The sequence below is a fragment of the Hevea brasiliensis genome, chromosome 1 (assembly GCF_030052815.1).
Source record: "Hevea brasiliensis isolate MT/VB/25A 57/8 chromosome 1, ASM3005281v1, whole genome shotgun sequence".
In the NCBI taxonomy this organism is placed as follows: Eukaryota; Viridiplantae; Streptophyta; class Magnoliopsida; order Malpighiales; family Euphorbiaceae; genus Hevea; species Hevea brasiliensis.
In genome coordinates this window covers 65153260-65168343 of record NC_079493.1, presented here as the reverse complement: position 1 = coordinate 65168343, position 15084 = coordinate 65153260, and positions in this window count along the sequence as shown.

The following is a 15084-nucleotide window of genomic DNA, read 5'->3' as shown; positions in this document are numbered from 1 at the left end:
ATGACTTATCCAGAAAGATTGTATTTACATTTGTTACCAAGTTATTTATATGAGATATAAATAAGATGGAATGGTGAGTCTCATGCCATATGACAAACATGACAGGCACTTATAAATGATAAGTAGGCGGAACCAGTGACAATTATGACAAGCACATGGAGTTTACTCTTGTCAATGTTTTATCATAAAACATATCAGTGCATATAATCTTTAGACCTGAGATAGCACAGTTATCTTGTATATTGGTAGTTTGAGTTTGATACTGCTTTCATACTTGTACTGTGTATGGGTATATGGGCATGTGTTGGCTCCTACTAGTTATATATGGAGGTAGGTGTTAATCAAGATGGAATTTGTTCCTCTAAGTAAATAGAGTTAAAATCCTATGTTCATTTAATTGTTCTTGATGTTTTAAGTTCCTGGCCAGGACAGATAAATTTATTCAGAAAAGAGTTTCTGATGAGAAAATCTTTTTAATCAAGAACTAGAATTAAAAGAGAACATAATATTCATAGCAAATGGAGTTTAACATAAACCATGACTCCAGCTTGAGTTGGGATTTTGTAACAGAGAGATTCTAGTGCATGGTAACATATGATTATAGGTTCATTTAAGGTAAACCTTATTACTAATGGCCATGGCATGCTATGCTAGGTGTTAACCATGGTCTATTAGGTTCATAAAATGATTTAGAGAAATCATTTATGGTAAGAAAGAGTTCTGATGATATTAAGAGTTGATATCATGTCTCATTGCCAATTAGTGATGAGCCTAGTAATTCACACACATACACAAGTTATCACCTATTTAAATATGATTTAATTAATTAATTAAAGAGTTTAATTGATTAATTAAATAGGTTTGGTTTGCAATTAAATTGCAAAGTCCCTATCATGACTTGAAACCAAATCTAGATTATTGGATGTATAGTATAAGTTAAATTTATATTTAAAGTGTTTAAATATGAATTTAATTAATGAGAAATTAATTTATAGAGATTAATTAATTAATTTATATTTGATATAAATTAGAAGAAGAAAAATAACTATTTTGGGTTAGGAACTCAAAATTAAGACACAGGAGCATTTTGGTCATTTCACAGTGTGACACGTGGCACCATGAGATGGTGACACATGGGATTACACATAAGCTTGCCAAATGTTTTTTAATCATGTAAGATGATTAAAATCAAGATTAAATATAGGTTTGACACTTGGCACAATGTGATTGGGTCACTTAAACGTAGAGCTAATCAAAGGGTGATATGTGGCAAGGGTTTAATGTGTTAACCTAGCTATATAAGTGTTGTTATGAAAAAGAAAAACAACCAGCAGCCACTCCTCTCCTTCGTCATGCCATTTTGAGGCTCTCCATCTATTCTTCTTCATCTCTCATCAATTCAAAGAGATTAGCCATCAATCTCTTGAATTAAGAACACTAGAAATTGTTTCTAGTGTCCTGTTTACATCTCTAATTTCTTAAAAGGCAGAACTTGAATTTCTAATTAATAGAAAAAGCTTTAGAAGCTGTTCAAGGGCTTCCATAGGTGTTCTTGGTGTGGACAAGCTAGAGGGACAACATTTGGTGTCATGAAGATAAATATCAAAGGTGCAGACACGCTGCAGTGCATCAAGAGGTTAGTGTTATCGTTCTTGATTTAATCTAGGGTTCTAAAATTAATCTGATTAATTTTAAAATCTTAAATGGCAAATACAGATCCAAAAACATATTAAAAGAGTTTTAATATGTTGTTTATCATTGAAATCAAATAGATAAAAATAAATCTTGTATGATGCATGTGACCCTAGGTGAAAATTTTTGAATTCAATGGTATAAACTTGTGTTTTTCACGCTTTCGTTCTTTCATACCTAGCATATGTGGTGGATACTAGGCAGGCTAAGCTAGATCTGTGTGACATACCCACAGTAAGAGACTTCCCAGATGTGTTCCCTGAAGAATTGCCTAGCTTGCCACCAGAAAGAGAAGTTGAATTTGCTATTGAGATACTACCGGGTACAACACCAATCTCTATTGCTCCTTATAGGATGGCACCCACAGAATTGAAAGAACTGAAAATCCAGTTACAGGAGTTACTGGATAAGGGGTTCATACACCCCAGTTTGTCACCATGGGGAGCTCCAGTGCTGTTTGTGAAAAAGAAGGATGGGACTTTGAGGTTGTGCATCGATTACCAGCAGTTGAATAAAGTGACAGTGAAGAACAAATATCCGTTGCCTAGAATTGATGATCTATTTGATCAGTTGAAGAAAGCAGGAGTATTTTCCAAAATTGATCTCAGATCAAGGTATTATCAGTTGAGGTGAAGGATACAGATGTGCCAAAGACTGCATTCAGGACCCAGTATGGGCATTATGAGTTTCTGGTGATGCCCTTTGGCCTAACAAACGCACCAGCAGCATTCATGGACCTTATGAACCGTATCTTCCATCCATATTTAGATCGGTTTGTAGTGGTCTTTATTGATGATATTTTGGTGTATTCCAAGACCAAGGAAGGACATGATGAGCATTTGAGGATTGTTCTGCAAACCTTGAGAGAAAAGAAGCTGTATGCTAAGTTGTCCAAGTGTGACTTTTGGTTGAATGAGATTACATTCCTTAGACACATAGTGTCAGCTGATGGGATTAGGGTGGATCCCAAAAAAATAGAAGTGGTGATGGAATGAAAGCCTCCCAGAAATACGACTAAGGTCAAAAGTTTCTTGGGGCTAGCTGGGTATTACAGAAGATTTGTGAAGGGATTTTCTTTAATAGTTGCTCCAATGACCAAGTTGTTACACAAGAATGTCAGATTTGACTGGAATGGCAAGTGTCAGACTAGTTTTGAGAAGTTGAAGGCTATATTGACAAAGGCACCAGTGTTAACACAGCCAGTGTCGGGAAAGGACTTTATGGTCTACAGTGATGCCTCTCATAATGGGTTAGGGTGTGTATTGATGCAAGAGGGGAAGGTGATCGCTTATGCTTCCAGGCAGCTAAGGCCACATGAACAGAATTACCCTACCCATGATCTAGAACTTGCAGCAATTATCTTCGCACTGAAGATATGGAGGCACTACTTGTATGGTGAAAAGTGCTACATTTACACAGACCACAAAAGCCTGAAATACTTGCCAAACCAAAAGGAGCTCAACCTTAGACAAAGGCGATGGATTGAGTTCCTGAAGGACTATGATTGTGTGATTGACTACCATCCTGGGAAGGCAAATGTAGTTGCTGATGCTTTAAGCAGAAAATCCATCACAGATTTGAGATCATTGAATGCCCGTCTATCCTTGACTCGAGATGGAGCTATTTTGTTTGAGTTGCAAGTGAGGCCAAACCTGCTACAGCAGATTTTAGATGGCCAGCAGGTCTATAAGAAGCTAAAGGCTATTATGAGCAAAATCCTAAAAGGGAAAGAAACTGACTATGCAGTGAAAACAGATGGGTGTTTGTACTACAAAGGAAGATTATGTGTACCAGATGATGGGGAATTGAAAGCCAATATCCTAAAAGAGGCAGACACCAGTGTTTATGCTATGCACCCAGGAAGTACAAAGATGTATCATGATATGAAACTTCATTATTGGTGGCCTGGTATAAAGAAGGACATAGCTGACTATGTGACTAAATGCTTGACATGTCAGCAAGTCAAGGCAGAACATTAAGTTCCATCGGGTTTGCTACAGCCTATACGCATACCTGAATGGAAATGGGATTGGGTCACCATGGATTTTGTAAGTGTTCTACCTCTCACCCAGAAGAAGCATGATGCAGTATGGGTGATAGTAGATAGATTGACAAAGTCAGCACACTTTCTGCCAGTAAGGACTGACTACTCATTGGAGAAGTTAGCAGAATTATATATCAGTGAGATAGTTAAACTGCATGGAATTCCACTTTCCATCATATCTGATTGAGACCTAAGGTTTACATCGAGATTTTGGAAGAAGTTGCATGAGTCCTTGGGTACACAACTCCACTTCAGCACAGCTTTCCATCCTCAGACGGATGGGCAATCAGAAAGAGTAATCCAGGTAAACAATTGGAACCAATTGAACTAATACACATATTAAACTGAAATGGTAATAATAATGTGAAATATATGTCAGTCCTTGAGAATATGTTGAGGACTTGTGTCATTGAGTTTGAGGGAAGTTGGGATAGATACCTCCCACTGGCAGAATTTGCATACAACAATAGCTACTAAGCTAGCATCCAAATGGCCCCGTATGAAGCACTGTATGGGAGAAAATGTAGAACTCCAGTGTGCTGGACTGAATTGGGCGAAGACAAACTGGTAGGCCCAGACTTGGTGAAACAGATTGAGGAGAAGGTAAAACTAATCAAAGCCAATCTGAAGGTTGCCTCAGACAGATAGAAATCCTATGCCGACTTGAAGAGAAAATAAATAGAATATGTGGTTGGCGACAAAGTGTTCCTCAAGGTGTCACCTTGGAAGAAGGTACTGAGGTTTGAAAGAAAAGATAAGTTAAGCCCTAGGTTCATTGGCCCATATGAAGTCATTGAACGTGTGGGTCCAGTGGCTTATAGGTTAGCTTTACCACCAAAGCTGGAAAAGATCCACAATGAGTTCCACGTGTCTATGCTAAGAAGATACTGCTAAGATCCTTCACATTTCATCTCCATGGAAGAAATTGAAGTACAACCGGATTTGACGTATGAAGAAGAACCCATACGGATCCTAGCTTGGGAAGTGAAAGAGTTGAGGAAAAAGCAAATTCCACTGGTGAAAGTGCTTTGGAGACACCACAACACCGAGGAGGCAACTTGGGAAAGTGAAGAGACGATGAGGCAACAGTTTCCTCAACTGTTTGCATCAGGTAAATTTCGAGGACGAAATTTAAATTAGAGGGGAAGAGTTGTAACACCCTCCCTGCAGCAACTCCATACATTCTATTGTTCCGGTGACCAGTGTTGGTCCGGATAGTTAGAACATCCGGAAAAATATTTAAACTAAAGTGAGGAGCCATAATTAACTCAAATATTAATAAGAAAAATTTAGAAAAAATTTTAGAAATAAAATACAACCAAGTTAAATGAGCCAGTACCCTAGCGATGGGTAACCTAGTGGGAAGTTGCGGTTCTCGCAACTAGGAGCCCTAGACCCAGGGGAAAATTCATAAAATAATTTTTGGGACTCCAGAGAAGGGTCATTGAGGTTCCTATGGCATTAGAATGCCAAGAAAATGTTTAAAATTTTTTTTCAATCGGTACAGACAGTTTTAGTCTGTTAAGCCAAACGGAGGGCATTTTGGTCATTTCTTCTTTAGAGATGATTTTTGGCTGACTTGTCCAGTTAAGTAAATAATTATTATGACACAAAATGTGAATAAATGTTGTTAAAAATTGAATTGAAATTGAGTAGAAAAGAAAAAGAAAAAAAATGGAATAAATGGGAATTTTGACATCATTATGATGTCATTAAAACCCGAATGAACAATCACATTGTGACACCTATCTATAAACCTAATTAAAAGAGTGAAATGGACAGAAAAATTAACCAAATTTTTTGTCTTCCCTTATCTCCAACCAGCAGAAACCATTCTCAAACCCTTTCCACCATTAAAGCTCCCTTAAGCTTCATTTCCCACTTCAATTCACCTCAAAACCTTATCCGCCCTTCACTAAAAATTATACCCACACCAAGGAGAAGTGTTTGGCAGCCAAGAAAGAGTAAGAAAGTAAAGAAAAATTGAAGTCTTGGTTGGCTTGGATTTTGAGCTACAAGAGGTTAGTGCTTATTTATGCATATTTCTTTCTTTATTCCATGTTAGGGACTTAAAATGAGTATGAAATTGTAAGTTAAATGAAATAAAACTTATGTGTATGTACACCATGGAATTTGGCAGTCCTAAGGAAGGGATAATGTTGATGGTTTTGATGGATTTAAAATGGCTTAGAAATGGTGTTCATGTGTAGACATAAATTTGAAATGGATTAGTATGCCTAATTGACATGTGTTGTGTGAACCTTGAATTTGATCTAGGGTTTGGACACAAAAACTTGGATCCTATTCATGTGTTGGTGAATGAAAGTTTAGATGGTCAATTAGTAACCATTTGGCTATGTATGATGAAGAATTGAAGTGAGTTATAGCTTGGGATTTGAGTTTGGCTTAGCTACCTTGTGTGACCTGCATGTCTGGATGAGAGTCCAGCCTGTTTGGGTAGTTATAACTTGGGTTGTGTAAGTTCAATTGGTGTAAGTCCTATTGGACATCAAATTAGACACATAATGGCACAACTTTGGTGAAGAAACCCTACCCAGAAAACCAAACCAAGTTGACTTAAAAATTGTCCTAATCCGGGTGACTTGCATTCTACCTGGGCAAAATGACCAAACGAACGGTATTTATTCATTTGGTGATAACTTAGTGTAGAAAGGACCAATTGACCTGAAATTTTACCAGCAGAAATCTAAGACATATACCTACAACTTTCATGAAGAACACAAATCCAAATTCTGATCATAACCTAGTCAAATTGTCAACCAAACTTAGGTTACCAAATCTGGCAGAACCAATTTTGCCCAGAATTTCGGATTCTATCCAATCCGGCCAGTTATAGTTTTTAGGCCATAACTTGAGCTACAAAACCCCAAATGGAGTGATTCAAAAAATGAAATGTAACTAGACAAAATAAGAAATAACTTTCATGAAGACAACTTTGCCAAATTCCTACTGTAAAAATAACCAATGGAATAGTAAACACAAGGCTTGAAATCTGAAAATTTTGAATAACTAACACTAAGCTTAGAAATGGTATTGGCAACCAATACCAACAATTTTAGAATGCAAAATGTGGTATGTTGGGAGTATTAGAACCAATGTACCTATTGTCTATGCAAAAGTCAACATTTTAGTTGACTAATGAAATGAATAGTAACACCTAAACTTAAATTTCAAGAATTGTATAATTTAAAAGTGTAACATGCCCTAATACACCTAGCAAGATTGGTTTGGATAGGTTGGCATACCAATAGGGTTCAGTTAGAAGTACTGCACATGGCATTATGCCATTTTGTGATTTTATGGCTTTTAACCATTCTGACATTGTGTTGATACTTGGCCTTGTGCCTAATATTTATTACAGCTCATTAGCTGTTCTGTTGCACACCGGGAGATACATATGTGACCGATGGTGTGATAGCCTGAGGTACTTGATACCCAGTGCCAGTTTACCCGTTTATCTAGTCCAGTCATCTAGTATAGGTTACTTGGGCAACTAAAAATGAAAGTGGATAAATTTAATGAAATTATGAATATAACAAATACAAAATAAATAAGATTACCAATAATGATCAAAAAATTATCTGCATAAGACATCAGAACATGCACTGCATATTTATTTTCTATTATTTCTTTTTATTTTATTATTGGCACCACTAAGCATTATTGCTTAGCGCGTTGCTTTTTTCTATGCGTAGGTTCTGGAGAGATAGACTAAGAGCCCAGTAGACCACAGACTGGGTGAGACCATCTGCAGTTCTGCATAGTGTCCGTGTCACCTCACCATCTTCAGTGCATTGGTAGGACACTAGGTTTCATTTTGGTATTATGTAATCAAACTTTTATTTTTTCATGTATAATTAAGACTTATGTAATGTATTTTGATATTAATGTAAATAGTGGAAATTGTGTTTATGAATGGAACATTGAGTATTTATTTATGACTTGTATATGAATATTATGTGAAATGAATGAATGAGAAATGGAAATATTGTTGAAAAATATTGAGACATTGTTGATGAAATGAAGTTTGGGAATGATAGAAAATTTTGAAAGTGCTTTTCACAGATTCCGAAGAACTGTTTTATCCTTTTTTAGCCGGCACTCTGCCGGATTTTCTATAAAATTTGCGGAACCTCAAATAAATTATAATTTAAATAAATGACTTAAATGAATTATATTTCGCAAATTATACTTCATAACTTTGAAAAAAATAAACAGGAAGGATAAAAATAATTGAAATAAAATAGGGTGTTCCGGTACACTGTGTGACATATCTTACTTGGTTATACTGTAGACGGGTAAGGGTTGTCACAATCAATCACAATACAATTCGATTCAAAGTCAATTCTAATATCCAATAATTTTTATACTCATCACAATTCAAATCATAAATTTGCATGTTTCCATGTAAATTGTCCATCACAATTCAAAACATGTTCTATCACAATTTTCCAAAATATAATTTATTCAATTCACAACAATGCTTAATACTTGTGGAAATACCATTTCACAAAGCTAAATTCATACATACTATAACAATTTCAATAATCATTGAATTGAATCAAATGCTTGTTAAACATAATACATAAGAAAAATATGTCATTTAATCATATGAAATATTCAGAAAAAAATCAGTTAAAAGCTAGTTGTGCACAAGCCTTTGATAAATGCCTCTTGGCCATGACTCAGTGTTTCTTTTCCATTCCTTGAGTTTTTGCTAACTAAAACACACAATTTAATGTGTTTCAGTACTCAATGAATTTGTTTTTGACAATAAAATCCAATATTTAAATTTTCTTGGTACTATTCCCTATAATTCATTTCATTAATCAACCTATAATGTTGACCCTTGATGCACTCTAAGTGAGTCAATTCTAATGTTACCAATATGTCACATTTTATAGCCCTTTAGTGTTGGTATATGTTACCAATTTTATTTTCAAATGTATTGCATTTTATTGCAATTTATCAGATTTCTGTGTACTATTTTGACCTAGCCGGACGACCTAGTTCCCTCAGTTTTCTAGTTTTGGTCCAAACTATAAACTTGTAGGTCTATGTCTTATTGTACGAGGGGCAAAATTTTAGGTTATTCTGAGTTGTGTAGACCAAGATATGGTCAATTTACCATTGCTGGACAGAATGCACTAAAATGGTAGGCTTAGGTCATTTTTAGGTCACTTTTGGTTCGGCCAGTTTTGGTACCTGAACTTGTGCCAGCTATTTGTCTTGGTTTTGGCCATTTCTAGGCTTTGGTGTCTTCATAAGAATTGTAGATCTATGTCTAAACTATTCATGATAAAAATTTCAGGTCATTTAGACCCGTTTTGAGTAAGTCATGATCAAAATACTAACTGCTGCCCAATCGGTAAATTTTCAGGCTTTCAAGTCACTAATCCAGATTTGGTCATTTTTCAAGTCACCTTTTAGGCAGAATTTAGGTAAGCTTCCTTCATAAAAGTTGGCACATTTTGTGCCTAGTTTCACCTCTAATTAGCCTCATACCAATTGAAGTCACACACTTAAGGTTCTAAGCTAAAATATACACTGCCCTACTACACATTCTTCATCCCTTACCAATTACACTTACTATACTTACCAAGTTAACTCTTTCATGCCAATTCTGGTTTGTACCATACCATTAACATACTTTACAACACATTTTGGTCATTTTGGACAGCTTGTAACCATTCTCAATATACACACTATAACTCAGAATTTTCCAAAGTCCATTTACACAATTTAACCATATGAACATACCTCATTTACATATCCAAATCCAAACAATTATACACATACACATGCTGCCACCATAAGCAACATAATTCAACAAAAAAACCATGAAACAACACATTTCTAACTAAACTTTAAAGTTGCCAAATCACCTCATGAACACATCTCCTTCAAATTTTCTTTCAAGCTTCCAAAACCAAGTGCACCATTACACATACTCTTAATACACATTGTCTAAATCATTTCTATACACATAAACACTTACATCAACATCCTAAACAACCTTTTACAAGTGAAAACAAGCTACACATGGTGAGTTCCCATGGGTGCCGAAATGGTGTTTCACCATTAATCCATCAAACCTCAAAACTTCCTCCACAAAACAACTCACCACAACATCCACTCAAAGTTTAATGAAACAAGAATGGAAAATACTCACTTACCACTTTTGAAGCTTGATCAAAACCTTAGTAATCTTCTTAAAATTGCTATCAAACTCTTCCTTGCATGGTGAGGATTAACTTTAATGAAGGATCCTAGTGGAAATCGTGGCTTAAGGTTGGTTGCATGAGGCTCCCTCACATTCGGCCATGGAGGTTTTCTCTCAAGTTGGTTTCGGCTGGTTGTCCCAAGGTTGAAGATAACAGAATTTTCTGTCCAAAGGCTGATTAAAATTCCACTTAGGTGATGTTAGTGGAGCACTAATGAAGTTTTAATATTAGTTTAATCAAATTTTCCATAATTCCCACATTTAACCTGTCTTCTTTCACTATTTAAATTATGGACCACCATTTTAATTTTCATGATATTTTCAAAGTTTAATATCATTTATTTTTAATGTATCTTTAGGTCAAAAGGCAACTTGGGATGTCAATTGACCACAATGCCCATATTCGATTGCTTTTCAGCTTTTTCAGTAACACCGATTTTTGTCGGTTTCTCGATTTTTCACTTTTCTTTGTACTAATTCATTAATTTTTCTTGGACATTTCTAATATTAATTGTACTTCAATAAGTCTTTAATTATGTCTCAAAACTTAATTTCGAGGGTTCCTCACCTAGGGTCACTATTGCTCATACGCAACTTCCCCTGCGGTCACTCATCGCCATGTTTACTGCTTAACTTAGTTTCATTTCATTGCTATTATTTTTTCTTTGTTTTTCTTGTATTTTATTTTCTTGTATTTCATTATTTTATGTCTCCTCACTAACAATTAAATGTAGTTCTAGGCATCCTAGCTGTCCGGACCAACACTGGTCGCTGGAACAGTAGAACGCACTACTGAACATAGGGGTGTTACACTATGGCAAAGGCTTCAAAAGTTGAGCCATTGCCAATCCAGAGTCTAATATCTTGTTACTGTAAGCTGGTACTACTTGCTAAACTCTGGGCAGTTCCTATTACTATGCCCTATTACTGTGCCCATCCTTCTGGTAATGGAAACATTTTCCTTTGCCTCCATCAGCTTTGGTCTTCCCTTTCTGTTTAGCTATTTTCTTGGAAGGACCAAGAATTTGAGATTTCTTTTTCCTATTACCCTTCTTCTTTTTGGACTTTTCAGCAGAAGAAGACGCAATCAAAGCTACCTCTTTTCCTTTATTGCTCAGCATATTCTTTTGGGTAATAATCAGCATGTTAATTAGACCAGCCAAGGTGTATTCCTGCTTAGTCATATGGAAATTTATCACAAAATTCCCAAAAGACTTAGGAAGGGACTGAAGGATCAAATCCGTTTGCAGTTGTAAATTCATGTTAAAGTCAAGATGTTCCAGCTGCTCAATCAGCCGAATCATCTTGTGGACATGATCCCCAACATTCTGTCCCTCAGACATCCTCATGCGGAACAGCTGTTTAGATATCTCATACCTAGCATTTATGCTATGCTCACCATACAACTCTTGTAGGTGAAGGAGGATCTCACTCTCACTTAACATGTTCTCATGCTACTTCTGTAACTCATTACTCATAGAAGTAAGCATGTAACACTTGGCTCTCATATCATGCTCCTTCCACTTGTCCAAAGTTTCATGTTCCTCTTCTGTGGCCTCTGGAGGTAAGGGACCAGAAACATTTATGTCTAGTACATATCCTATATGTTCAAGTTTTAGGACGAGTTTCAAATTTCTTAGCCAATCAGAAAAATTAGGTCCTATCAACCTATTGTGATTAAGTATGCTTGCAAGGATATTGGATGGTGGTGGTTATGGTGTGCACATTATTATTAGAAAATTAATTGCAAAAAATAACCAGATTAATTAGTAAATGTATCATGTATTTAACCAAAATGATTATGGTATTTTGATCAAATTAGTCATCCCAGTAGCTTAGCGAATCCTACACTTCCAAAGTAGAAAACGAAAATCCTAGTTGGATGAATTTCTAGTGGGTGATTGAATTCTTATAATCATATTAATCATCCTCAGGTACATCCATTATTGGAATTACAATAAACTACAAGTGAGCAACTACTTACCCATCACATCTCATGTGAGGTTCAATCCTTTACCTAGCTCCTAATGCTCAAAATCTTTGGTATATCCATTATTGACTTATATTGCATTAGTTAAGTTGATCCCATTGAACCAGTAATTATGCAAATAATTTTAATGTCCTCAGGTACATCCAATATTGGCCACCAAACCATTTACATATTTACAACATCTCATGCTTAATAATTATTCTTAAGAAAATCTCTTAAAATAATTGCATCATATGCAAGTATTTAAAATTTCTTAAAATAATTGCCCCAATGGAGAGCCCATGTTATAATTACTTTAATTATAGTATTTTCAGCTTAATCATTTGGTTGGAAGATTTTGTGGTCGTCCTAATTACTATTAAGGTATCACTTTGCACATTATCCAATTAGCATGCATATATCATATACTTGCATGCATTCCCATACATCTCATGCATTCATGGATAATAAATAAATATGGTATGATCATAGACTTTCTACACATGATCCTAATGTCACACCTTACCCCTCTGTAAGGCATAACATGATCCCGTAGAACACTTAATGAACTATCGAACTTCACCTACCGATAACTCATTAAGTACCGTACAAGGGATTTTAAAACAATTTTCTTACATTTTGGAAGTGGTGAGCATTTTGGTAGGAATTAAAAACCATTTATTCAAAGTTAAAATACTAGTAAAAATTTTTGCCCATTTTAATTTTGCCGCAAATTTTATAAAAATTTTGACAGAGTTCCGTTTGTATTTGGAGAAAACAGTTCTTCAAATACCTGAAAAAAAACACTTCCAATAAATTTTTCAACTCCCAACCTCCAATAAATCTCAAATCAACTCAGTTCAACTCACTTCAAAATAATTCCACAATCCAATCAAAATTTATCATCTCAAAATATTTAATAACTTCATTCACAAGGCATAAAGTATGAAATTCACAAGTACAAATATTAATTTACAGAAGGAAATCCAAAAATAATATTATTACAATTTATTTTACAACTGCTCAACTTTACATTGATACATACAACATTTCTATATTTACATCAAAATTAATTATGTCATACAAAGCTTCATATGGAGGCATCCCAATGGCTGATTGGTAGCTATTGTTGTAAGCGAACTCAATCAAAGGAAAGTGTGTATCCCAACTGCCCTCAAACTCAATCACACAAGCCCGTAGCATGTCCTCCAAGATCTGAATTACTCTCTCAGACTGGCCATCTGTCTGTGGGTGGAATGCAATACTGAAGTTCAATCTAGTTCCTAGGGCTCTCTGAAGACTACCCCAGAATCTAGAAGTGAACCTAGGATCTCTGTCTGATACAATGGATACTGGCACTCCATGTAGTCTCACAATCTCATCAATGTACAACCTGGCCAATCTTTCTAAACTGTAATCCATTCGGACTGGCAGAAAATTAGCAGACTTGGTTAGTCTGTCGATAATGACCCATACTGCATCATGACTCTTCTGTGTCCTCGAAAGTCCCATCACAAAATCCATAGTTATTCTCTCCCATTTCCATTCTGGCACTGGTAGTGGATGTAATAACCCAGTTGGTACTTGATGCTCTGCCTTTACTTGCTGACAAGTTGGGCATTTGGAAATAAACTCCGCTACATCTCTTTTCATACCCATCCACCAGTAATGCTCCTTTATCCCTCTATACATTTTTATACCACCAGGGTGCATGGCAAAAGGAGACTCATGTGCTTCCTTCAAAATGATCTGCCTCAAATCAACATCATTAGGAACACACATTCTACCCTGGTGTAGCAATAGACCATCATCTCTTATTGAGAATTCTGGTTTCTTGCCCTGCCGGACTTCTTCCAACAGCTTCTGATATTTCTGATCGTTTTGAGCAGCCATTCTAATCTGATCAATCAACACTGGCTATACATGCCTATCCCTCATCATTAATCTCTAAGCTGGCATGCAATGATCTTAACTCATGTACCAAAGACAAAGGAGTAACCGGTAGACTTGCCATAGTCTTGCGACTTAAGGCATCAGCCACAACATTAGCTTTCCCTGGCTGATAGTCTATTTGACAATCATAGTCTTTTATCAACTCTAACCATCTCCTTTGTCTCAAATTCAACTCTTTCTGGGTGCCCAAATACTTCAAACTCTTATGATCCGTGTCGATGTAGCACTTCTCCCCATACAAATAATGTCTCCAGATCTTAAGAGCAAACACAATAGCTGCAAGCTCCAAGTCATGTGTCAGATAATTCCTCTCATGCGGTTTTAGCTGGCGTGATGCATAGGCAATGACATTTCGATCTTGCATCAATACATAGCCTAACCCATTATGAGAAGCATAACTATAAACAGTATATTCTTTACCCGATGTAGGTAAAGTCAGGACTGGAGCCTCAGTCAAACATCTCTCAATTCATCAAAACTTTGCTGGCATTTGTCCATCCACTGAAATTTCACATCTTTTCTAAGCAGCTTGGTCAATGGAGATGCCAACATGGAAAATCCCTTCACAAATCTACGGTAGTATCCAGCTAACCCCAGAAAACTGCGAATCTCTATGACATTTTTGGGTGGCTTCCAATTAAGGACAGCTTCAATCTTGCTAGGATCTACCTTAATACCCTCTGCTGATACTATGTGCCCCAAAAAGGATATCTCCTTCAGCCAAAATTCACATTTCTACAATTTGGCATATAGCTGTTTCTCCCTCAAAGTCTGCAGTACAATCCACAGATGTCTATCATGCTCTTCTGCATTCTTCGAATAGACCAATATATCATCAATAAATACCACAACAAACTGGTCGAGGTATGGTCTGAAAATAGTGTTCATCAGATCCATAAAAGCAGCCGGAGAATTAATTAACCCGAATGGCATAACCAATAACTTATAATGGCCATAGCGGGTTTAGAAGGCAGTTTTAGGAATACTCTGCTCTTGTACTCTCAGCTGATAATAACCTGATCTCAGGTCAATTTTGGAGAACACAGTTGCACCTCTCAACTGATCAAATAAGTCATCAATACGGGGCAATGGATATCTGTTCTTTATTGTCACCTTATTCAACTACCGATAGTCAATGCATAACCGGAGAGTGCCATCCTTCTTCTTAACAAACAATACTGG